This window comes from Lissotriton helveticus, chromosome 2_1, assembly GCF_964261635.1.
Source record: "Lissotriton helveticus chromosome 2_1, aLisHel1.1, whole genome shotgun sequence".
NCBI lineage: Eukaryota > Metazoa > Chordata > Amphibia > Caudata > Salamandridae > Lissotriton > Lissotriton helveticus.
This window is the reverse complement of record NC_136059.1, coordinates 1,504,348,014-1,504,375,540: the sequence shown is the minus strand read 5'-3', so window position 1 is coordinate 1,504,375,540 and position 27,527 is coordinate 1,504,348,014. Positions and strand designations below refer to the sequence as shown.

The following is a 27,527-nucleotide window of genomic DNA, read 5'->3' as shown; positions in this document are numbered from 1 at the left end:
TTGGGCGGAACATTTTACCACAGCTAATTTTTCAGGCAGCTGTATCACATCAATCAATGTTTTTACAAATTCTGCATTCAGAATGGGTGTTCCTGCAGAGGTTAAATAGCCTCTTTGAGACCAAAGTTGTCCATAATCATGAACAACCCCATAACCATACTGACTGTCGGTCACTATAGTTACTTTTACCTCTTTTCTCAACTCATATGCTCGTATCAAAGCAATCAACTCCGCTATTTGAGCAGAATGAATTCCTTTCAGACAAGATGCTTCCATTACTTCTGCCACTGTACAGACAGCATATGCGGCACTTAAAACACCACTCTCAGTTCTCAAACACGTACCATCCACAAACATAACAAAATCTGATTCGAGTAAAGGTTCATCTTTAATGTCTGGACGAGGCTTTGTGCAATATTCCAGAACATCCAAACACTTGTGATCAAGCTCACCTTTCACTTCTGCCTCAACTGTATCAGGTAACAGTGTTGATGGGTTAACATTCACACATCTTGCAATTGTCACATTCTCAGCTCCCAAAATTATTTTCTCATAACGTGTCATTCTGCTGTTAGTCATGTACTGGGTCTTTGCTCTTGTGAGGAGAATCTCCACTGAATGAGGTACATACACCCTCACAGGAAATCCCATCACAATTCCTTCACTTTGCTCCAGATTTACACTGGTCGCTGCTACTGCTTTCAGACAACCTGGCAAAGCCTTTGCAACAGGGTCCAAAACAGCTGAGAAATACGCAATTGGTTTTCTCAGTCTTCCATGTCTTTGGATCAACACTGACAAAGCACATCCTTCTCGCTCACTGCAGTACAGTTCAAATTCTTTTTCATAATCTGGCATTCCCAAAGCTGGTGCTTCACACAATTTAGTTTTTAGCTGTTCAAATGCTTCCATCTCTGTTTTGGTCAGAACAATAGGGTCTCTGATGTCTGCTTTTGTCAGTCTCTGCAATGGTTTTGCAATCAATGAAACTCCACTTATTCACTGTCTACAGTAACCTATCATTCCTAGGAACATTCTTACCTGTCTTTGAGTTTTAGGTGGCTGCATTCCCTGTATCATTTTAATTCTCTCAATTGTGACTTGTCTGATCCCTTTAGCAATCTTGTGACCTAAATACTGTACTTCTTTCTGGCAAAACTGCAATTTTGATGGAGACACTTTATGTTCCTCCTCTGCCAAATGATTCAATAATGCTACTGTGTCAGCTACACAGGCATCCTTTGTTTTTGATGCAATCAAAAGATCATCAATATACTGCACAAACACAGATTCTCCAGGCATACTCAAATTTTCTAACGATTTCTTCAATAACTGATTGAAAATCGATGGACTCTCAGTGTACCCTTGCGGAATTCTACACCATGCTAGGATACGATTTTGGAAATGAAACGCAAAAATTGGTTGGCTTTCTGGATGCAATGGAACAGTAAAAAACGCATTGCACAAATCAATCACTGTATACCACTCTGCATCATGTGGTACCTGATACAGAATCACTGCTGGATTCGGAACAATTGGACAACATGGAACTACAATTTTGTTAACGTTTCTCAAATCCTGCACAATTCTAAATGTCCCATTTGGCTTTTTCAATCCCATAATTGGTGAATTACAAGGACTGCTCTCGATTTCTCGTAGAATTCCCTGCTCAATCATCTTGTCAATCACTGGGGTAATTCCTTCAATCACTTCAGCAGTCATTTTATACTGTGGTATATTTTGATAACTTGCACCTTCTTTTATGGACACTTTCACAGGATCAACTCCTTTCATCAAACCTATATCTTTTCCAGTGAAATCCCACACACTTTTTTCACTGCCTCTTTCAGTTCAACAGGATTTTCCTCTTTATCAGAAACAGGAAACAGTTTATCTTGCTCTGCCTCAATCATGAGCATAGTCAATTTATACAAGCTTTCTTCGTCTGGAGTCTGCAACTCTATGCCATCTGGTGAACAGTATCTGGCACAGTTCATTTTACACAATATATCCCTGCCTAACAGATTAACAGGACTGCTGTCGCATACCACAAACCGATGCATATCTTTATATGTCCCAATCTCTATTTCAACTGGTTTTGTCAAGGGAGTATTTATTTGTCTGTTAGCTACACCTACAACCTGGATTGTTTCACCCGAGAGAGGAAGATTTTGAATTTCCACTGATCTAACAGTAGAACTGGTAGCACCAGTGTCCACTAGGAAAGTTATTTCCACATCATTCACCTTTCCGCTCACAAATGGACCTGACTGATCTACCTCAAGAGTGGCTCCAAGCATACACTCTTCTTCCTCCCTCAGGCACCGTCAGAAACTTTCATCCGGCTCACTGCCATTCTCCTCTTGCAATCAATATTGTGGACAGGCATTTACTCTCTGTGGTCTTTTTACCTGCTCACCACTGCTGAATCCTGTCTCTGCACTGTATCTCTGCTGATTCCCACTGTATGGCAGTGGCGGTTGCGGCACCTGACTTTGCTGATTTGCTATTTACTGTTGCTGTGGTTGCTGCTGATTTACCTCAAACTGCACCTGCGGATTCAATGATGTATGTTCCCCATTAACTCTAGGCGGACATTTACACTCTCGTTTCCAATGCCCTATCTAGCCGCAGTTAAAACATGGCAATTTCTTTTTCATTTCATCAATATTTCCCACTAATTTAGGTTTCCCCTTAATCCCACCTTGATTCCCTACATTCTTATTCTCCATCTGTGCTACTTGTTGTTTGGCTACTTTTACTTGTGCCCACATGGCTTTTTCTTTCAGCTTCTTCTGTTTTGCATCAATCTCTTCACTGCAATATTTCGCTTGTCTCAGAACCTTATCTACTGAACTCGACTGCCAATCCATCATGCTATGTCTAATCATGTCTGAAATTTCTGGTCTTAATCCATCAACAAATCTGTAAACAAAATGACTCATGTCCTTCTCATTTAACTCCTCATAACCACTCTGCTGTTTAAAAACTAACAACAACCTTTCGCAAAATGAATGCACAGTTTCTTTCGGCTCCTGTGTTGTGATGTCTATTTTACCCAATCAGTTTCTTTTGGAGGTATTTTGTTTTTCAACCATACTATCACTTGCTCATATTTCCTCATCACGTCTGGTGAGGGAGCTCCAGTTTTCTCGTCTCTGAGATACTCCTCCCTTGGCCAATCCACAGATATTTTGCATTCTGTCCATAAATCTGTTGGTACCACTATGTCAAATAATCCATCTAAATCAATCCACAATACTTTTGACACTTTTAAAAATCTGTCCACTTGTCGATACCATTCTACTGGCTTCTCTCTCAGTCTGGGAAAATCATTCGTAAATGATCATATATCCTCTGCTCCAGGGCACATGTACATATCCTCCTCCAGGATTTCTCTCGTAGGGAATTCAAGTAATTACCTTTTCCTTTTCCATAATGGGGAAAGCTAAAGTAGACTTATCACTATTTTCCTCTTTCTTCTTTGCCCACTTAACTCTCCATTTACCTACATCACCCCATTTGCGCAATAACACAATTAAATCTTTTATCTGAACTTGTCTTCCTGCAGTGTTCATATTTTCAATGTCTCTTTCTGCAAAATCGACACGATAATATTTCTCCAATGACTTTATTTTTGAAAAGTCTCTTCCATACTCACTTGCCACTTCTTCTAATTGATCGTACATTGTCTTAGCTCTCCATGTTAGGCTTTTACATAAAAACATGAGCTCATCATCCTGATACGTTTTTAACCTGTCCGTCCCAATTGTTCCAATTATTAATTCCTCCATATCTATTTTTAATTTGGATACATCCAGCACTTTTATTTCCTGCTCTTTAAATTTTAACGTTTTCATACATTCACTTAATTCTCTGTCTGATGGACCCATAGGCGTTTGTGTTAAATCTATTTTGTCTGCACTCCTTTCTGGAGTCACAGAATCAGATTCTGCTCCTGTCGGGAATCCGCATGTCAATTTTTTATTAAAAGTTAACTCTGGTGGATTTACACTCGTATTCTGCCTTATTTCTGACAAATTAGGATGGGCACTCTCTCTTGCTCTCTGTAGGCTTTGTTGTAACGGAATGGTTAGTCTCGGCTCTCTTATTTTCTGATCTTCGAATACTGGTATCACAGGTCCTATCGTTACTGGTACAGTTACAGATTCCATATTTTTAGTTAGGTTTTGAATCAATTCATGGGCTGAACACTCATATTCAGACATACTTGGCTGTTCATTAGCTTGCCTTTCCGGACTTACCATAATTCTGTGTGAATCATTACTTTGTACAGGAGTACCTGTAATTCTAGCTTCTCCTATTGGTGTACTCGGGATATGTCTTGTTTCTACTCTTTCAGGAAAATCTTTAACATTTGATGGTTGTCTTGGTGATTCATTAACTCTTTCTTCTACCATCGTGGCATTTGGGGTAGTCCATAAAGAACTTGGCTGATATGGGGGTGGTCTCCTATTTAATATTTCTTCTAAAACAGCATCCTCTGATTCACTTTCACCATAGCTTTGATTTCCCAATTCTGTATTCTTTTTCTTTTCTGTACTCTTTCGCCCCTCATATTCTTCTACCAGGATACATGCCATCGCACATACCTCCATCTCTCCATCTTCGCATTCTACTCTCATGTGTTTCTCCCCACAAATCTCAGCCTTTACCTCTCGGTCTAAGATGCCTACTCAACCTCTCACTCTCCATTTGATGCATCTCATCTTCCCATTCCACCAATGCTTTAAACTGAGTCGGTCTAGGTCTTGGTTCAAGATTCCTCATTTTGTCTCTCAAATTTCTGAAAATTGCTACATCAAACAATCCTCCTTCTGGAAAAGCTAATACACCATCATCCTTGGTATAATGTACCCAACTTTCCAACCAAACACACGTATGGTAACCATATTTGCTCAACATATAGGAAGCTGGCGTTTTCGGTGACGGAAGTACCTTTCCCTCTCTCGTAACTACCTCTTTGTCTTTTACAACCATGTTTTTCAGCTTTTTGAACCATGAAGATTTCTTCCTGTCATCATCATAATAGTAGTATGACATTTTCGGTAAACTTTCCTGCTTTCAAAAGATCGCGTACTATTTTGTTTTTTGATTCCGTAACACCAGCGTATCACAGCGCGGTTCACACTAATGCACCAGTTAGAACACGATACGTCACTATAATGCTTAACCAATAGCCTTTGCTGCTTTCTGCGGTGAACCAATCAACTCTAACTCTGCCTTGGTCACGTGGACCAATCCCAGCGCGACACTTTTGACGTCACCAGCGCTCCCGCATCTGCAGCACCGACTGACCTCTCCTTTACAGGATTTTTTCAAGAAGCCGTATTTACAAGATATTTTACAAAATTAGTTAGTAACTTTACACAAAACAAATCCACTAATCTGTTCCGCTAATAAAGTGATAGAATTTTCAATCACACAAGTATTCTGTAACCAGAGTAGACGACGCTTATCTCCTCAGAATTTTTAGACTCGCCAATAAAGCAACACTGCTGGCTTTACCCTCTATCAGGCAATAACGATCTCACTTCTCTAGGAAAGCACATACAGAGATCTTTTTCACCTTAGAGGCAGTCCCAGAGTTTCGCTTGAACGCGTATTGCAATATTATTTACACATGTTCACACGGAAAACCCTATTCATATATACATGAACTCCGTGTTACCTGTAGGCAGCGCATCCACTAACCCACCAGAGAATTCCTCTATTGTTAGCAAAAGATAGACGCCACTCCCTTTACCCTTCAGTCAAGCTCGGGTTAAGACCTATTACTCTCCCAGCAGTAAGTTTTAATCAGGAAGCACGGAATGATCCCTATACTTGAAGGCTGAAATTTCATAGACTGTCCTCACTATACATTTATCCTTTCACACCTAAGGTCCCTAAACAGTGATATGCGACGATACCACCGCAGTATTCGGCGATACTCCTTTTTTTAAACTAATTCACTGTGCGACTACCTTGCCACACTTCCTCCACCTGCAGACGGAGGCACTGGCTTCACCCTACTCTATGAAGCCTTTCCAGGACTACATGTAACATAATACAAACTCAACAGATTTTAGTCATAATTCTGTACATCAAACTCTATTTAGTACTTTACCATAACCCTAGCTAATTTCCTTAGCAACCACTACTCTGCTACCAAGAAATAAACTGCTACAGCGCGGATCCAGAAATCATTTCTAATCAATACTCACCATTTCCCTGAAACCCTAAAACACACAAATCATGCATCAGTGGGGCCCATAACACTGCGCAATTACCCTATTCACTTACACTGGGCTTCAAGGCTTTGGTGAATCGTAATGGAGAAATGCTGTAACATTTGGTGGAGCGTCTAAACCTATTTAACTATTCATTATTTACACCTGCAGATTCAACAATTTTCCATAGATTAAATTATTCAGACACACCACCATAGTGGCAATGGATCTACTAGAATGAAAATTAGACGTAGGAAGAATCAAAGACCAGCTTTTACTTCATCATTTTACTAATCTTTATTCAAAGCAAAACTTTATCATGTCTGATATTTATGCATTAGTAAATCTTTATTCAGTAAAACTTAAACTTTATTTCAAAATGATCATTTTATTTGAGCTCAAGAAAAATCGCTTTATTTTAGAAGACAGTTAAGAATTTGCAAAGAACAGATAGTTCCAAAGTTATTCTTCTCCTAACATCCCTAACTAACACCCTTATCTTATCCTTCAATCCTGCAAAGCAAACAAGTAAAGAAAACGTTAAAGTTCTTACATCCAGGAATCGGTCAGCAATCGGGCAGCATCTCCGATGGAAATGGAAAAAGCGACCCCAACTAGACAAAACCAGGGGTTTTTATACCCTAAATCCCTAACTTAATCTATCTAAAATGTAACTACCATCATTTATTACGTCTCTGATTGGACAAAATCGGGGTGGGTGAACATCTCCTCACCATTACAGAATCATTTTTTCAACATGTCAGCAACAAAGAAAGGGTAATTGTTTAAATTAGTCCATGGCCTAGACATTTCCGTGTACTTGAAACATCGCAAAACTCTCCCAGGCTCTGAGCATTACATCGTCCAGGGTTGGCACCCATCCTAGGTTCCGGGCTACAGCAGCCTTGAACCTCCTCGAGTACAGGCAGTTCACTCTGACTTGCAGGTTTTGGCGCGCCTGCGCAGTTCAACACTTGCTCACAGTTTACCCAACCATCCATTTTCTAGATAGGCCTCAGAAGCCACTTTTGGAACTATTGTGAAAACAAACACAGATTTACATTAGTTGTTGAATTTTAAACCCATTCTGTTTACCTCCCACCTTACTAATATTTCCCAAATAATTGTTACCTAGCACATAAGCCACATAAATGCGTTTTATACTTACAATTTTTACCACCTTTTAACATAGAAATGTGTACAGTAAGCACATTTAAATTGCGTTTATTTACGAATAGGCTGCACGTTAGTCCACGATAACAATACGTATTAGCTGGGTTTTATTTGCACCATGCAAGCAAGTTAGTTCTTCCCATGTGTAAAAATAAAAATAATGTGTGCACTTTACTCTATGGTTGGTTCATTTTGCAAAACATGCAATCAGTAAATATTACTGTTATGGGACATTAACTTTACGAGGGGTACACAACATTTTGTGTTTGCCACCTCGCTCCATCCCCTCCTGTGTCTGTGGGTCCTCTTCGCAATCAATGCCCAACAGGGCACACGTATCTTGTAGCGACCTGACTTGATGGAGGGCCCCATTCCATTTAAAAATCAGTCGGAAGGGGGTGACCCCAGGAGTAAGGGATCCTCTTATCGCGTAGGAACGATGTGGCTCTCTTGAAGGACTTCCTTTTGCGCAGGGTAATAGCGGAGAGGTCCTGGAATAGTGCCACCAGGTGGCCATGATGGTGGAGAGGCTGTTTCTGGCGGGCCACCCTTAGGGTCCGCTCTTTGAGCGGGAAGTCCGGCAGGTAGGCCAGGATGTCGGGTGGGGGTGCAGGCGCATCAAACCAACTCTGTGCGCCCTGTCAATCCGTATCTCAAAGTCATCCGTTTCCCCCGGAATCTCCATGGAACATGCCCTGGAGGGAGCCGGTGATGTTGTCTCTTTCCGCTTTGGTTGGCACTCCCCGGACCCGTATGTTGTTCCTCCGAGAGCGATTCTCGAGGTCCTCCGCATGTGCCTGAAGGTCCACCTGTTGTTCTCGGAGGCGGAGGACTTCTTGTTGCAAGTGTTCCATTTCCTCGCTCCGGTTGTGTTCCGTATCTTCCATTGCCGCCACCCGTTCTCCCAAGCTGTCCACATCGCGACGCAGTTCACATTGCTCCTCGGCTTTATCTTGTTTAAGCGTTTGAAATTCTTCCCGTAGGGAGTTAAACAGGGACTCCAGAAAAGATTTAGTAATGGGGGCCCCTCCGTCGTCCTGGCCTGTGGCTTCTTTTGTTGCTGCTGGGTAAGGGGGACCTTTCTCACCCTTGGGGGTTTCCTTGGCCAGCATGTCTGTAATGGTGCATCCTCCCCTGTGCCCTGTATTAGCCATGATGTGTTGCCCGAGCTGACCCGGGTAGGCCCAGCTCGTTTAACGTCTTGCGGTTGGGGGGGAGAAGCGCCCCGGCGTCTGCAGGCCTCTCAGAGATGCAGGGGCCATGCGATAATGTTCGTGCCGACCAGCTGTCCACCTCCTCCCACTAGCGGAGGGTGGCCTCCAGCATCGAAATCCCGGGCCGAGGGGTGTCCTGTACGGGGTCCCTTCCGTGTTCCAATCACCGGTGTAGCAATATCGATCAGAGCCTTTCCCTCCTGCACAGTCAAATCCGGCGCTGGGCCCCTTGCGGCCCCGGCTCCCGGTCACTGCACCAGAGAAACGCTGCCGGCACCAGCCCGGTTCCTCTGTCCTCTCCACACCGCTCCACACCCTTTGGCCTCCTCCCGTCGGTCCGATGTTCTCAGGCGGTCGGCCGGTCCCACAGGCTCGTTAGTATGGGGTCTCTGATTGCGCCCGGTTAGTCCTGTCCGCTCCCACAGGCGAAGATCCTTGGCGCCAGCCGGTCGATGTAGGCCTCAAAACCTGGGCCTCGATTTCCACCTGCTCCCCACCGCTGTAAACCACTTCCCTGGTCCACAAGGCTCTGCAGGTGTCGATGGTCCCTGGGCTCCCAGTGCGCAGGGTCTCCGTGGGGTGCCCCCCGATGCAGCAGCACGTCGAGTCCCTCCCCGCTTGCAAGAGGTCCGGGGGGGGCTGGGTGCGCTTGTCTAGGATGGGCCTCAGCCGGGGTCTCGGTTGCGCGACCCCCCAGACTGGTGCGTACGCTGGCTGGGCCTGCCGCCTCCGCCGCTTCTCCGCTCGGAGGCCGCTGACTCCACTTGCCTGCTCGCCGACCCTCCGGTCATGTGGTCGCTGGAAGCCGGTCTTGTCCCCGCCCTCAGGCAATCCGGTGATTGCCGAGCACTCCCGCGTGGTGTAGGCCCCAGAACCGGGGTCTCAAGTGTCGGGTCTCCCCGGGCGGGCGTGCTCGCCTGTGTAGGTTGATCCTCTGCCCTCAGCCATGTTCAGCGGCTGCAGGCGTCACTCCCTACGTCGCCGGTCCTCTCGGCACCGCTCCCGATCAAGCCTTATCAGGTGCCGGGGCGCGTGGGAGTTGTGTAGTGCGGAGAGCCGTCACTAGGCAGCTCGTCTGCAGGCCGCCATCTTTCACCGCACTCTGCAGCGATATGCTCCGCGGGGGAAAGGAGTGGCACAGCGTGCCGGCACCTCAACAGCCACCTTTCTACACACACGGGCGCCAGCAGCACTGCCACAGCTAGATTGGGTGCCCACTTTCACGGGGGTTTATGCTATTTAGGGGCATTAACGGGGGTCCGGGCTGCGGAGCCGCACCACTACACGTCTGCTCCGGTCGCCATCTTGGCCATGCCCCTGGGCCCTGTATTTAAATAACAAAGCTCAAAGGCAGCAGAAGGTTACCTTAGCTTTTTAGCCAAACTATGTAATATTGCAGAGCTTTCAATGCAACTTTGTCTGAACTTGATTCTTCTCGCTCTTAGACCTACGCAAAATCTGCTAGAAAGAATTTGATAATTCAAATATGGGAGTTAATATAGGACTTTAAACAAGTATAGACCTGGCAAGAGAAGAACCTCAAGACTGCTCAATACACTTATATAAGTGTATTTTACTGGACAGAGGCAATACTAGACTTTTCGTTGGATAATAAGAGCATCAATGCCAGTGGAGTTAACATTAAAACTGACATCTTGTCTGGTCATTGTCTGGCAGCACTCAAGGCTGAATTTATACCCATTAAACTTTTATCGAGTTGGAGCTTTGAGGACCATCTCCTAGAGCAGGAGGAGTTTAGAAGTCCTACACTCCAATGCATTGAAATGTATTTTGAGGCAAATTTATAAAGTAAAAGCTGACCTATTGTATGGGACAATTTTAAGGTGGTCTTCCAGGACTATGCCGCTCATGGAGCTCTAACCAGAGGCTTAACAGGGCGATTGTGGAGAAACTACTAATCTCAATGGGGTAGCGAAAAACACTGCAGCTTCTGACAAAATTTAATTCAAGATCAGAGAAGTTTGAGAAAGAGCATGTGACACAACCCATTAGGAACAGGCTATGGCAACACAAACAGGGGTTGTTCTTTGTTTAGACCATCATTGTTGATTCAAAACTAAGCGGTTTCATAAACCCTTACAAGGAATGATTCAGTCATATACAAAGATAAAATCATTTGGAAAACTAAATACAAAGAAAAAACATGTAGGTCTGAATCACTCAGTAAATGAATGATAATGATAATGATAATGATATAAATATAGATATAGATATATAGATATATATATATATATATATATATATATAATTTCACAAAAGAGAGGTTCCTTCCGGGATCGAGCCTGCTGCCAGGTGGTGCGTAATGCCGGTGGAACCACTGCCGGATCTCGTATTCTTTCCGATAAATCAAAGTAAAGACGCACACTCAGAAGTCCATCAATCTTGAGCAGATGATTTATTTCCTCACAACGTTGTAAGGAAATAAATCATCTGCTCAAGATCTATGGACTTCTGAGTATGTGTCTTTACTTTGATTTATTCGAAGGAATATATCTATCTATATATATTGAAAATCCAGAAGCAATCACTCGCGCTCTCAGAAACAAACGAAAAGGATTCAGGAATGAAATAGTCTATTTATTCCATTCATAAATCAATCGTGACGCGTTTCGCCTTGCGGCTTGATCACACCAAAGTTCACGATACAAACAGCCTCATTAAATGATAAACAAACAAGACTGACAACGGACATGGTTGCTCGTAGGTATATAGGAATTGAATGCTACGGTATGCCATTTTTTAATATGTAGGGATGCACCGAACACATCGTAAACGGCAGTTGTGTTTGACCTTGCATGACAAGATGACTGATATAATGTCTGCAATAGTTGCACAATAGCATGTGTACAAATGTAGTTCGCTCAAAAGTGACTTCGAATGGACTCGCAGTAAAGAACCACTGACATTCAGCGACAAAATTACACATAAGGAGGACCGGAAAAAACCAAGAGCTCCCGTAGTCCATTAATCTGCGTTGTATCCGCCCAGAGGTGAATGATGGCAAAGTGCCATGGAACCACTTCTATGACATGCTTAGCCGCCGCGGCTCTCACCGCCAGCGACGGGCGCGTATGTGCCCAATGCTCCAGCGCCATCCATTTTCAGGGCTAGTCGATTCGGCAGGTGAGTTGTTACACAGTCCTTAGTGGATTCTGACTTCCATGGCCACGTTCCTGCTGTCTATATCAACCAACACCTTTTCTGGGGTCTGATGAGCATCTGCATCGGGCCCCTTAACCCAGCGTTCGGTTCATCCTGCATCGCCAGTTGTGCTTATCAAAAGTGGCCCACTAGGCACTCACATTCCATGCCCGGCTCCACGCCAGCGAGCCGGGCTTCTTACCCATTTAAAGTTTGAGAATAGGTTGAGATCGTTTCGGGCCCCAAGACCTCTAATTATTTGCTTTACCTGATGAAACTAGGGGCTCCGAGCACCAGCTATCCTGAGGGAAACTTCAGAGGAAATCAGCTACTGGATGGTTGGATTAGTCTTTCATCCCTATACGTAAGTCGGACGACTTGCACGTCAGGACCGCTACGGACCTCCACCTGAGTTTCCTCTGGCTTTGCCCTGCCGAGGCATAGTGCATCATCTTTCGGGTCCTATCAATCACTCAATCAATCACTCAATCAATCAAGCAAAGCATTTGTAAAGCGCACTACTTACCCGTGAGGGTCCCAAGTTGCTGTGGGGTGGGGAATGCTGCTACTGCTCAAAAAGCAAGGTCTTGAGGAGTCGTCTGAAGGTCAGCAGGGCTTGGGTCTGCCGTAGGTGGGTGGGGAGGGTGTTCCAGGTCTTGGCGGCGAGTTGGGAGAAAGATCTGCCACCGGAGGTCACTCTACGGATGCGGGGGACTGTGGCGAGGGCTAGGTTGGTGGAGCAGAACTGGCGGGTGGGGGTGAAGAGTCGGCTGTTGAGGTACGCTGGTCCGGTGTTGTGGAGTGCCTTGTGTGCGTGGGTGAGGAGCTTGAAGGTTATCCTCTTGTTGACGGGAAGCCAGTGCAGGTCTCTCAGGTGGGGTGTGATGTGGCTGCGGCGAGGGATGTCGAGGAGCAGGTGTGCAGAGGTGTTCTGGATGCGTTGAAGCTGTTTCAGGAGGTTGGCCGAGGCTACTGCGTAGAGAACGTTTCCGTAGTCGGGTCTGCTGCTGATTGTTCTTCTCATGTCGGTGGGGATAAACCTCCCTGATGGAGTGGGCGAGACGGGTCAGTGGTACGCCCGCCCCTGGAAGCGCAGCGGGATCCCACCTCAGCTGGTTTGCGCTGGCCCTCACCTTCATTGCGCCACAAGGTTTCGCTCGGCCCTCCGACTTGCGCACGTGTTAGACTCCTTGGTCCATGTTTCAAAACGGGTCAGGTGGGTAACCAATATCACCACAGACCCCTGGCACTCAGCGTGGGCCCGGCGGCGCGACGGGGTCAGGCGCACTGAGAACAGTCCGCTCCAGTCGACAGTCGCGCCGGGAGCAAGGGGCCCCGTACCCCCTTCAAGTGCCCCAAGGGGCAGCAGGGAACGGGTGACCGGGGGAGGGCGCGGAGGCGGTCGAATCTCCCTAGGCCCCACGGACACGGCAAAGCTGCTGCCAGGGGGGCTGTAATACCGTCCGCCATAGCGGAGGGCCACCTGCCACCTCAAAGCCTTCCCATCCCACCCGGAGCCGGTCGCGATGCACTGCCATGGAGGAAATGCGCCCTGCGGGGGCCAGGCAGGGCCAGTCCCGCGGAGGGGATCCGGAACTCCCGGGCCACCGACCTTCCTGCCGTGTTGAATCCTCCGGGCGGACTGAACGGACCCCACCCGTTTACCTCTCAACAGTTTCACACCCTCTTGAACTCTATCTTCAAAGTTCTTTTCAACTTTCCCTTACGGTACTTGTTGGCTATCGGTTTTGAGCCCGTATTCAGCTTTAGATGGAGTTTACCACCCGCATTGGGCTGCATTCCCAAGCAACCAGACTCCGAGAAGACCCGATCCCGGCGCACAGGGGCCGCTACCAGCCTAACACCTTCCAGGGGGTGAGCCTCGATCAGAAGGACTTGGGCCGTCTGAACGACACCGTGGGAGTCGGTCTTCTGTACGCCATATTTCCTACGCCCGCCGTCGGGCGGGGATTCGGCGCTAGGCTCTTCCCTCTTCACTCGTCGTTACTGGGGAAATCCTTGTTAGTTTCTTTTCCTCCGCTTAGTAATATGCTTAAATTCAGCAGGTCGCTACGTCTGATCTGAGGTCGTACTCAGAATAAAATGCTGGAGCGTTAAGGGGGAGCTGGGAAAGGCCAGGTCCCTGCCGGAGCAGGGGCCTGGCATCCCGCAGCAGGGGAAGCCGGCTGCAGACGATGGCGCCCAAGGTGCATGCGCATGGGCAGCCGGTGGGACATCACAGCCAGCCATGCACGGCACACAGCCAGGCGCCCCGGGACGGACTGGTGGCCAGACCCCTTCTCAGGGCTAGGCACACCGGCAGCATACTTCCGCAGCCCCCACTCCCGGACCAATGTTGGCCCCGAGGTCCCAATTCCCTGGCCTTTTCTTTTTCCATTTCAAAGGAGGGGGCCGAGCGGCATTCCTCCCGGGCTATTTTTGGCCTGGGGACCTCATCTCATGGGCATGTGTCTATGTGTGTGTGTATATATGTGTATGTGTGTATAAATATGTGTATGTGTATATATATATATATATATATATACTGACGAAGGCGTACCGCCGAAACGCATCTGTTCTTTAATTTCTTGTGTGCAAAATAAATCCGAACTGGATTTTAAACCCCCGTGAGTGCTAATCATTTTTCTTGGAGCTCAGCATATATATATATAAAACCACGCCGCACTCACGGGACCTCTTCGCAGACTCTTTATTTACAAGGACGCGTTTCGGCGTTGTGCCTTCCTCAGCTTGTTTAAAGTCAGCGCGGTCTTTCCTGTTGAAGATTTAAACAGGTAGAAGTGACTCCATTGGCGCTTGCTGCTAGTCATAAAAGAGGGCTGCAACCTCGGGACAAAGACTCGAAAAGCTTCCCCAAACAGCTTTATTTAAAGGTAAAAGCAGTCACGCTTCCCAACAAAGCGCATTGGACTCGAACCCTGACGTGTTTCGAGTAACCTCTTTATCAAAGGGTGGTGTGGTCCAAACAGCGCTTGCACGTCTTCTTCCCCCTCATTTAAAGTCAATATCGCCTGCCATTATTGGTCATCTCCCAAGATGGCTGGGACCACGGAGCTCGTTATCCATAGGGCTCTGGATATGGGGCAACAAATTGGATTAATAGCAGCCACAATTCCCGGGGCTCATGCGGAGCCTTTTAATTTGCATCCAATGGATAAGCGCTTCCATCTAAGGAATTAATTACGGACTTCAACTCCCATGAAGCAACGCCAAACTCATCAAGAGGTGATCAATAATGGCAGGCATCAGGGTTCGAGTCCAATGCACTTTGTTGGGAAGCGTGACTGCTTTTACCTTTAAATAAAGCTGTTTGGGGAAGCTTTTCGTTGTCCGTGTGCTGTTTGCCTTTTTGACCACCCCCACCGAGCTGAATATGTAGCGGCTGTCCTGCCGCTGAACCTGCACCACCCAAGATGGCTGGGGCCACGGAGCTCGTTATCCATAGGGCTCTGGATGTGGGGCAACGAATTGGATTAATAGCAGCCACAATTCCCGGGGCTCATGCGGAGCCTTTTAATTTGCATCCAATGGATAAGCGCTTCCATCTAAGGAATTAATTACGGACTTCAACTCCCATGAAGCAACGCCAAACTCATCAAGAGGTGACCAATAATGGCAGGCGATATTGACTTTAAATGAGGGGGAAGAAGACGTGCAAGCGCTGTTTGGACCCCACCACCCTTTGATAAAGAGGTTACTCGAAACGCGTCAGGATTCGAGTCCAATGCACTTTGTTGGGAAGCGTGACTGCTTTTACCTTTAAATAAAGCTGTTTGGGGAAGCTTTTCGTTGTCCGTGTGCTGTTCGCCTTATGGACCACCCCCACCGAGCTGAATATATATATATATATATATATATATATATATATATATATATATATATATATATATATATATATATATATATATATGTATATATATATATATATATATATTATATATATATATTCAAACAAAGTTCGCCGGCCCCCAGCCTCTTGATGGCGGAGGGCTCGAGCGAGGAGGCGATCCTCAATAATTCCTTGCACCAACTTTCACATCCAAAGAAGGAAGCTCGAGCCTCAGATTCATAGGCGTGATGATTTTATTTAAACAAAATAGTCAAAAACACCCGACTCGTTTCGGTGCAGCCGCACCTTGGTCACGGGTGACATCAGTTTGTTCATTTGCGCTTTATAAAGTGATCAAAATGAAAAACATAAACATAAAAGTAGGACTACCCGTCCTTTCACAAGTAAGTTACAGACCAGAGTTGGCGGCCATCTTAGAGTGTCTTACCACATAAACAAGTGTCTATTTCATACTGTCACGTTTTACATTGTACCCTTGCAATGCACCATTTTAGTTTGAGTAGCATCAAAACAAAATGAAAAAATAAACAAACTGCCATTGCGCATAAATATCGCAACCCTTATGTTTGTTATCGATTACATTTAGTAAATTCTGCCCCAGTGGGCGAACTTGACATTGTTGATAGCAATATTTCCCTTATAGAGAAATTCAACATATAATACCCTATATAGAAATATACAATTCTGCCCATGTGGGCTCAGGTACAGCAGTCTTAGCTATCTCCATGCACCATGTTTATTTCGTTTTTTTGTTTTTTCATTTGTTTCTTTCCATTTTTCGGTTTTTTGAGTAAATAATGCCCAAGTGGGCTATTCATATGTCTACAGATTCTTGCCACAAAAATAGATCATGACGTACGATTAATACTTCTCAAGTTCCATTTCATTTGGCTGCCAATGGTTCAACATCCCGACTGTGTACGGACTACTTGTCTCCTACAAACATAAAAAAGCATAATCACTAAAAATCTGAGTGCAGATAAAAACTGATAAAAAGCTTCAATTTTTACAGTGTTTACAATGTTCAGTCTTATTACATGGAGTTGGTTGACATTGATACAACAATCATTCATTAACCTAGATGAACAGATAACTCCTCATCTTTATTCAACCCTAACGGTTGTACCGTATCATATTTGATTATTAATTTTGACTCGAGTTGGCGTAACTGTTTAATTCTGTCTCCTCCCCGCTCAGAAATGGGGATCCTGTCAAGAGCATAAAATTGTAATATGTTAACATTCTTTTGATGAAACTCCTTAAAATGTTTGGCTATGGGATAGCTCTTATCCTCATTGGTGATCGCCCTAGTATGTTCCAAGACTCGCTTTTTTACTTGGTGTATTGTGCTACCAATGTACACCAAAGGACAGGGACAGCAAAGTGCGTACACACAGAAATCAGACTTACAAGTCAAATGTTTCTGTATTGTGAAGGCTCTGTGATTATTTGATAAAATAATTTCCTTTCTGTTCACACTGTTTTTGCAGGCTTTACATGATTGACAAGTAAAAAAGCCCTTAATGGCTCTCATGTCTTTCTTGTCTTTTACGACATTGCTACAGAGCACATCTTTTAACGCTGTGCATTTCCTAAAAGTGATCTTGGGTTGATTTCCAACCACCTTCTTCAATACAGGGTCAAGATTTAAAACATGCCAATATTTTTTCAGACTTTTTCTCTCCTGCCATGATTGATCTGAATAGCGGTACAAAAGGGGGTGGTGATGGACGGAGCATCTGAATCAATAAAACACTCACACCCAGTCAAAAGATCTGGGTTTAATCCATCACCGTTCTTTAGCCCACTCTGCCACCCCAGTTCTGACATGGCTATATGTAAATCAGTCTGACCCTGTGCCTCATGGGAACAGTCCAGCCCGAACTGCCAAGCCATGTCTTCCCTGGACCGGAAACAAGCTTCCCAGGACCGGTTTCTGGCATTCCAGCCGTCTTCAGCCCGGCTTGCTTGAATCCAGTGGCTCCAGGCTCTCCACATCACTGGAGTCAAGCTATCCAGGCTGAAGAAGGCTGATAGCCAGAAACCGGTCCTTGGATGCTTGATTCCGGTCTAGGAAAGACATGGCTTGGTAGTTCGGGCTGGACTGTTCCCATGAGGCACAGGGTCAAGGCTGATTTGCATATAGCCATTGTCTGACCTAGGGTGGTGTGGAGTGCAAAATAACGATGGATTTAGGCCCAGATCTTTGTACTGGGGTGAATGTAAGACATTGTTCTACATTCTGTCCATCAACTGTGGTTTTTGCAATTTTCACCCCGAGTGGGCTGGGTATGCTCAGACGTGAGTCCCAGGCTCTCCACATCACTGGAGTCAAGCTATCCAGGCTGAAGAAGGCTGATAGCCAGAAACCGGTCCTTGGATGCTTGATTCCGGTCTAGGAAAGACATGGCTTGGTAGTTCGGGCTGGACTGTTCCCATGAGGCACAGGGTCAAGGCTGATTTGCATATAGCCATTGTCTGACCTAGGGTGGTGTGGAGTGCAAAATAACGATGGATTTAGGCCCAGATCTTTGTACTGGGGTGAATGTAAGACATTGTTCTACATTCTGTCCATCAACTGTGGTTTTTGCAATTTTCACCCCGAGTGGGCTGGGTATGCTCAGACGTGAGTCCCAGGCTCTCCACATCACTGGAGTCAAGCTATCCAGGCTGAAGAAGGCTGATAGCCAGAAACCGGTCCTTGGATGCTTGATTCCGGTCTAGGAAAGACATGGCTTGGTAGTTCGGGCTGGACTGTTCCCATGAGGCACAGGGTCAAGGCTGATTTGCATATAGCCATTGTCTGACCTAGGGTGGTATGGAGTGCAAAATAACGATGGATTTAGGCCCAGATCTTTGTACTGGGGTGAATGTAAGACATTGTTCTACATTCTGTCCATCAACTGTGGTTTTTGCAATTTTCACCCCGAGTGGGCTGGGTATGCTCAGACGTGAGTCCCAGGCTCTCCACATCACTGGAGTCAAGCTATCCAGGCTGAAGAAGGCTGATAGCCAGAAACTGGTCCTTGGATGCTTGATTCCGGTCTAGGAAAGACATGGCTTGGTAGTTCGGGCTGGACTGTTCCCATGAGGCACAGGGTCAAGGCTGATTTGCATATAGCCCTTGTCTGACCTAGGGTGGTGTGGAGTGCAAAATAACGATGGATTTAGGCAGAGCCGGTCCTAGGCCTTCTGAGGCCCCGGGCGAAAGGGAAGATGTGAGGCCCCTCTAATTGCATATTGCGTCGCAAGAATTGACATCACAGAAAGTGACTCCGCAGGACTTTTGATCTTAGTTATTTGGAATCACTGAAGCAAACTAATGTGGATATCAGTAACATGGACAAAAAGTAGAGGGGATGGAAAACAGGTGAGCAAATATCCATGAGTGTAACACTTGCCGGCTCCTTTACTCAGATGTAAGTCTATAGCCAGGACAACTAGAATTATGCGATTCTGAGGCGGCTGTCCACATCATTATGGATTTATCACACAATCCATCATCTTCTGCACATTCTGAAGATTTTACTCCCTTTGCCACCTAGTAAATTGTTCCTAGCTCAAACCAATCAAAAGTTACTAAATACTTTACCACTTGTTACCGCACAGCGACAGGCTGTTTGTCTCACTGGATGGCCATTTTTCAATGGCCGATTGCAGTATTTTGGTTTTAAACTGACAATAATTAGGTGAAACATTTACGCATACACTGTTAACATGTGTAAAAAGTGCAAAATTGTACAGCAATACTGCTTCAAAGTCTGCTACATTGCGCCACATTATATGCATTTTTTTGGTGCATACTTTAGTAAACCCTGCTACATAAATTGATCTTCCCCTGCCGCATAATTACAATGGGAGTGTCAATAACAAAGATCTTGAACTACCCGGAGAGACTACTCATCCCCGAAATGTGGAACGATTGCTCACAAATCTGTACGCATGACAATAAACTGAAGAATTAGGGCAGGTTAGCTTCCTAAACATCCAACCTGCCGATGTCTCAGTTGAGGAGGAAGTACAGGCAGAGTACCAAACAATGACAGAGTAGATTATATTTGCCCTAATTGAGGTCTTGTGTAAAGGTATCTCTGAATATTTACTTTTCCCATCAGTGTGCCATTGGAGGATCGGGCGATATTCGTATGGAGCAGAAGGTGAATCTCGACTTGAACTAAGACAAACATTTGAATCGTGGCCTCTCCCCTATAAGAAAATGGCCAGTTATTCACTGTACCCTATATTTTGCAAGCGGGGACTGGCCAAAATGAATTTCCAGGGCCGTCATTGGTAGCACTTTCGCGAGCTACCAGATAGACGGCCCTGGGACCACCACCACTAAGCTAGTTGGTGGTGGGGACGGTGCACTTTAAATGCCTCCTGCGCGAGTGCGTGCAGCCGCGCTTTGCATTTTCATGTCTGGCAGGGCCTGCTCAGTGTGGTCTACTCTGCGGAGCCGGCGGCGGGGCCCCCTGAGCGCGAGGCCCTGGGCGCTGCCCATACCGCCCATGCTTAGGACCGGCCCTGGATTTAGGCCCAGATCTTTGTACTGGGGTGAATGTAAGACTTTGTTCTACATTCTGTCCATCAACTGTGGTTTTTGCAATTTTCAGCCCGAGTGGGCTGGGTATGCTCAGACGTGAGTCCCAGGCTCTCCACATCACTGGAGTCAAGCTATCCAGGCTGAAGAAGGCTGATAGCCAGAAACCGGTCCTTGGATGCTTGATTCCGGTCTAGGAAAGACATGGCTTGGTAGTTCGGGCTGGACTGTTCCCATGAGGCACAGGGTCAAGGCTGATTTGCATATAGCCATTGTCTGACCTAGGGTGGTGTGGAGTGCAAAATAACGATGGATTTAGGCCCAGATCTTTGTACTGGGGTGAATGTAAGACATTGTTCTACATTCTGTCCATCAACTGTGGTTTTTGCAATTTTCACCCCGAGTGGGCTGGGTATGCTCAGACGTGAGTCCCAGGCTCTCCACATCACTGGAGTCAAGCTATCCAGGCTGAAGAAGGCTGATAGCCAGAAACCGGTCCTTGGATGCTTGATTCCGGTCTAGGAAAGACATGGCTTGGTAGTTCGGGCTGGACTGTTCCCATGAGGCACAGGGTCAAGGCTGATTTGCATATAGCCATTGTCTGACCTAGGGTGGTGTAGAGTGCAAAATAACGATGGATTTAGGCCCAGATCTTTGTACTGGGGTGAATGTAAGACATTGTTCTACATTTTGTCCATCAACTGTGGTTTTTGCAATTTTCACCCCGAGTGGGCTGGGTATGCTCAGACGTGAGTCCCAGGCTCTCCACATCACTGGAGTCAAGCTATCCAGGCTGAAGAAGGCTGATAGCCAGAAACTGGTCCTTGGATGCTTGATTCCGGTCTAGGAAAGACATGGCTTGGTAGTTCGGGCTGGACTGTTCCAATGAGGCACAGGGTCAAGGCTGATTTGCATATAGCCATTGTCTGACCTAGGGTGGTGTGGAGTGCAAAATAACGATGGATTTAGGCCCAGATCTTTGTACTGGGGTGAATGTAAGACATTGTTCTACATTCTGTCCATCAACTGTGGTTTTTGCAATGATTGATCAGAATAGGCAGAGATGAACCTGATGGGTCCATCAGTTTCAATATCAGTTAAAGGTTTCGGATTGAGAAGATCAATCCTTGCCACCGCTTCAACCTTAGCACAAGCTTGTTCAAAAACTTTAGTTGAATAACCTCTCTCCTCAAATCTTTGTTTCATATTAATCATTTCTCTTTCGAATTCTGCGGGTGTTACACAGTTTCGTTTGGCACGCAACAGTTCACCAAATAGTATACTGCATATTAAGTTTTTTGGGTGGCAACTCGACGCATGGAGCAAACTGTTACCAGCTGTTGGTTTGCGGAACAGTTTGCTACTGAGTCGGTCCTTGTCCACAGATACCACCACATCTAAAAATTCAATCAACTGTTTGTCTATAGTACAAGTGAATTTTAGATTGTAGTCATTTGAATTTAGATCACTGACAAATTGCATTGCGGCCTCTCTCGTTCCTTTCCAGAGACAAAACACGTTGTCTATGTACCTGGCCCAGAGGACTACATTCTGGGTAAAGGCCAAGATGTTACTGGCCACCCTCTCCTCCCACCAGCCCAGGAACAAGCCCGCGTAACTGGGGGCAAAGCAGGTTCCCATCGCAGTCCCCCGGGCCTGGCAATAGACCACATGATCAAACAGGAAGTAGTTATTTGACAAGCAAATGTGCATCATATCAACAAGCATGTTAGTATGTAGAAGATACCTTACATCACGTTGTTTAAGGAAGTGTCGATTTGCGATTAGTCCCAAGTTATGTGGTATGCACGTATATAGACTGTTAACATCTAACGTCATAAGCCACATACTGTCATCCCACTGAATTGGTTCAATTATTCTCAAAAAATCTCTAGTATCTTGCAGATACAATGGCAAGTTTTGTACATAGGGGCGCAGAAAGTGATCGATGTATTTCGACGTGTTCTCATATGTACTCCCCATGGAGGACACGATAGGACGTCCAGGGGGATTCTCTTGATTTTTATGTAACTTGGGTAATAGGTATAATACCGCCAGTTTGGGGTGATCACATTTTAAGAATTTAAATTTGTCGTCTAAATTTAAGTTGAAGGGTTTGTTGTCAGATGACGAATTTAAATTCTTAAAATGTTATCACCCCAAACTGGCGGTGAGTGTACAGTATAGAACCACCACCAAACCGAAAGTATGTTAGTAGAGCTCCCTCTCCAACACATATATCCGTTGCATCCAAGAGAAATACCACCCTATTTGTGTGCATATTCACATAGTCACCAAGTACCAATCACCTTGTGACATAGTCAAAGACACTTTTCTATAAATAGATCTGATTAGTAGACATAGATAACCTACAATCTACAATGTCACGTGTGCCCAAAATCCAAACAGGAACCCTATTGTGTACACAAAAATGGATAAGTGTGTAGCTTTTGAAACTCACCTCGCTTCTGTCCAGTACTTTCCTTAAAATGTCATGCTAACGATTCCTATATCTGATAAATCTCATTTCACAGTCTCATTACGCCAATGCATGTCTGTAACATATTCAAAGCTCAAATTCTTTTGTTAATTCCCACTTTGCTTCAAAATAACATCAAACAGGAAATGATGTAATAATGTGACTCACTATATTGAGACTGAGAGCCTGGAGCCAAATTGATCGTGAACAAGGGATATGCTATCCCAAAACACGTAGATTTGTGCCTGCCTGCTTGAGAAACTCCATCGTGTGAGGATTAAATAAAAAAGCACATAAGTGAAGACAAACGCGAGTTCGTCCCGTTTTTCTCCCAGCTGGGGGAATTGGTTGTGGATTTAAATGCGGCGTGGTTCTGCCGCGGGGATTTACGAACCGGCGAGAGAGCACTGCAAATTCTGGCGAAAAGGAACTGAGGGGTATCAATATATATATAGATATATAGATATCTATATATATTACCTACTGGCGGTCGCCAGTAGGTATATATAGTTAGGATTTTTTCTCTATGGGTTTTTTGAAAATTCTATGTCTAATAACTTTGGCGTTTGTGGACGGAATTGGCTGAAATTTTCAGGAAAATGGCACATTTTGTTTCTGAGCAGCCCCTGAAAATTGGGGGGGGGGGTTCGTCCAGGGGGGGTCGAGAAAAAAGGGGGGTCCCAAAACGTGTTTTTAACATTGAGTTTTCCATAGGGCGGTTGGCCTCACTTTTAGCCCGAACGGCTGAATGGATTTGCACGAAACTTGGCAAAATTGTAGGGACTGGTAGCCCGATGTGCCTTTTGTAGGTCTCAATATATGTGCTCCAGTGGATTTTGAGAAATTAACGTTTAAAAAAAGATATATATCTGTAACAGCGGACCGGGCAGCGCTCCAGTTCGCGTACTTTTCGCGCAACGGAGCTTTGTGAAGCGAAGCTGATTGGTTCTCCGGCGTCTGTCAACATTCCAAACAGTCCGGTAGGATCGAGAGACAAGAGGAGGCGAAAGGGAAGGGGCAAATGACGATATGGGGGCATAGTAGATCCTCCCTGACCTCTTAGGTTTGATGTACCATTTTGCCAAGTTTGGTGTAATTCCGTTCAGCCATTCAGGCTGTAGACGTATCTAAATGTCAATAATCGAACGGCTGAATGGATTTGCACGAAACTTGGCAAAATATTAGGGACTGGTAGCCCGATGTGCCTTTGCTAGGTCTCAATATATGTGCTCCAGTGGATTTTGAGAAATTAACGTTCAAAAAAAGATATATATCTGTAACAGCGCTCCGCTTCGCGTACTTTTCGCGTTACGGAGCTTTGCGAAGCTGATTGGTTCTCCGGCGTCTGTCAACATTCCAAACAGTCCGTAGCGGCCGCCATCTTGTCTCTCGGTAGGATCGAGAGACAAGAGGAGGCCAAAGCGAAGGGGGAAATGACCATAAGGGGGCATAGTAGATCCTTCCTGACCTCTTAGGTTTGATGTACCATTTTGCCAAGTTTGGTGTAATTCCGTTCAGCCATTCAGGCTGTAGACGTATGTAAATGTCCTATGGAAAATTGCATGGGGAAAACACATTTGAAAGTGTTGAAATTTAGAACCAATTAAAATGTTACTTTGGTTTTGTATTTGTGTGTGATGAAAGTTAATTGGTTATGTATATATGTCAAATGAGAGGAAACCACAGCCATTTTGTGATACTACTGTCTGAGGTACATTTGTGAGGAATTTTTGGTGGTGAATTTCTGGTGTTTGATTTACACAGTACTAACACTTCTCCTACTTTTAAAAAGGTGAGTTGTTAATTTGTAAGGGGAACTATGTTGTACACTTGAAGATAATTTGAAAAATGTTTTCTGTTATTTATTTGCAGTCCTTCTGTTATACTTGTCGTGTATTTCTATAGGTTCTGAATCGATCCCCCTATTCCTGACCCTATTCTGGTTAACCTACCTAGCTAGTTAACTAACAGTCAGCCCATGAGGCAAGAAAACCCCCATGATGCAGATACCGTTATCTGACGCAGTCACACTACGGCACAGGAACGTGTTATCTGATTAGGTCATAACGCTTGAGGTCTAATTAGACAAGCGACATTCCTCCAGCCCCTGATAAGGCATACGACGTTCTCATAACAAATCAAACCTATGACAACCTGGATAATCCGTGCGGCCATTGTTTTGATTTCACAGAGAACTTTAGTAAAGAATGTGCTAACGAGCAAGTCGTATGACATCTTTATTGACGTACCTATGTCCATCCTTACGTCAATCCCGGCACCTTTAAGGTATAAATATTGCCGACCTTGCCCTATGCAAACACACGCGTGGTGACAAGACGGAGCAGCCATACTTGCCGAAGCCGAGAGCAGAAGCAGACCCCGCAGGCAGCAGCCCCGCCTTCCTGACGCGCTGAGAGACGCGCTGCTATCTCAAGCCGAGAGACCCAGCACCGGCGCTTCCGGGTAGCCCTCGCAGGCAGCCTGGAATATCGAGAGCAGAGAAAGAGATACCATTCCTCATTCATCCTAAATTCCAGGTACAGAACTGAATAACCCCTCCTAGAGAATTCTTTAGTTATTCACTTGGCAAAAACAAACTTAACTTAAACTGTAACTTTCTATTCCCGTCCACGCATTAGACTTAGGTCAGGTACACGGGGTAGGCGTATTTAGAAACACCAGTTGAGTACGTTTAGTCAAATGTATATGTGTATGTAAATATATTTTAATCATTTTAAACATCATATGGCTCAGAAACCATATCAATGTTTTTACAGTATTATTTTATACTATTGCTTCTAATGTATGCACTTTACTTAACTATAAGTATTGCAATAATATCGATCCATTTCTCTTGTACGAGAAAAGAGACTGATCAATAAATAACACCTTTTATTGAACACGCCCGTCTCTTCCTTTTCTCTACATTCTGATGAGACTAAGAATGCACGTACTGACTGAGTAAAATAATTGCCTTGTGCTCACACGACTCTTGAGATTGACTCTTGATTAGGGGAGAGCAAAGTTGTCATGTTCTATGGTTGTCAGAAACTAAATCCCTTCTTGTCTAATCAGGGGAGTTAATCCTTCCTTGAACATTCGAGAAAGTTTCTAGCGAACTCTGAGCTTAGCTGGCAAACCCAAAAATTAAGTCTAGTATCGACAGTAGTAGACCTAGTTAACGTCTGGCCTAGGCCTTTACTGCTGTAGGTACTATTCCAATGCGCAGAGCCTATTGGGAAAATAGGAGCTACACTACATGGCGCCCAACGCGTTTGGAAAGGGCGATAAAACTAACGTAAGACATTTAGAGTAACTCAGTCGTGCTTTCTCACTCAGACCCCTTTTCCCAAATACTCCAAAGACGTCTGGAGTGGGTGAAAGGTTATTATATCCTCCAAAACCTCGCAGGAGGGAACTCCTATGTATGGTTCTTGGTCTAGTCAACGTTGAAGGATAAAACAGTTCCAGAATATTGTGCATCTAATCTCTGTTTCCATAAGAAACCTGATCTGCAAACAAAAATAATACCATCCTGTCAGTAAAATGGGAGACAGTGATGGAGAAAGAGAGGCAATTAGATTAGCTACTGAAATAGCAGATGCTGATGCTACCATGCAAGCAGCAGACGCGGATATAATACTCATTCCGGTCATTAAAAGGAGATCTATAACCTTAAAACTTATAGAAAATGGACTGACACCTAGAGGTGGCACAGTCATATTCGTAATTGAGGCACACGAATATCGGCAGACAGAGGTATACTATACATGGATACATTTTCCAGCAGCAAATGCTGTAACAAAGTACTTCCACTATTACAAAATAGAGGAACCTCCTAATGAGTACACTCCTTTCGAGGAGGTGGAAGTACCACTCAAATTTCAAGAGCATTTGCTCTTATTTGATGGCGCCCTAAAACATAACAATCACATTACAAGGCTCGGTCCTTTAGGAAAACCAGGAGCAACGTGGCCGGTCCTAGCCGGATACACACCACATCCAGACATCGATAGAATGCCTGCAGCAGAGCTGTTAATACAGCTAAAACAACTACAAAAAATTCATAGACAATTAGTTCAGTATGTAATGCGGACTTCAACAATTCAGCCAGCGATTAAACTACCACAGCTGACCCCTCACCAGGGGAACACAAATAAAATTACACCACAGAACATCCAATCCTGCCTAGGTAAAGTTCCAGCTAAACGGGAACAGATACCATTCTGGTTGGCACAGAAAATTACCCAAATAGAGGCGGTGTTTCCTGACACCACCCCGCTGGAAAAACACAGGATTCTGACTATATGTCTCCCAATGGGAATCGCACCACACATTGAGGACTGTGACACTTGGGGTACAGTCTTTGCTTCCATCTATACAAAAACGCACGGTGTTCCATCCATTTCGGTAATACCAGATGTGCTAAAACAAATTCAAGATGAATACGGTCCAGAACCTGCTTTAACTCTTGGTATGAAATTACTGAAAGACTTCAAGCAGGTCTCGGCTATATTATTAGCCAACATAAAAGGTGAAGCAGCAAACGTGGCGATCCGCCAGAGGTTAAAAGAGACAGATATAGCAGACCAACCAGCTGAAATTGCCAGAATCATAGAAAAATCCTATGAAGAACTAGGCAGAGATAGTCTAGGTGGAATACCAGTAAAACCGCAACTGACTACTAGTCCAGAAAAAATATTTTTTAATAATAATAATTCACCAAAAAAGAACTGGGATGGAAACAAACAATCCAATCCCAAAGAAAAGAAATTCCAGTCCAGAGGAAGGTCTCCTAGGCGAAGAGAGAAATCTCCAAACCCGAGACAAAGGTCACCCCAGAGTGACCCCTCTG

The 27,527-nt window shown here is 45.0% G+C and overlaps 1 pseudogene; it reads right to left on the bottom strand.

The window, feature by feature from the left end:
• Nucleotides 1-11,615: 11,615 nt before the first annotated feature.
• On the bottom strand, nucleotides 11,616-13,849 carry LOC144820809 (28S ribosomal RNA; annotated as a pseudogene).
• Nucleotides 13,850-27,527: the final 13,678 nt, after the last annotated feature.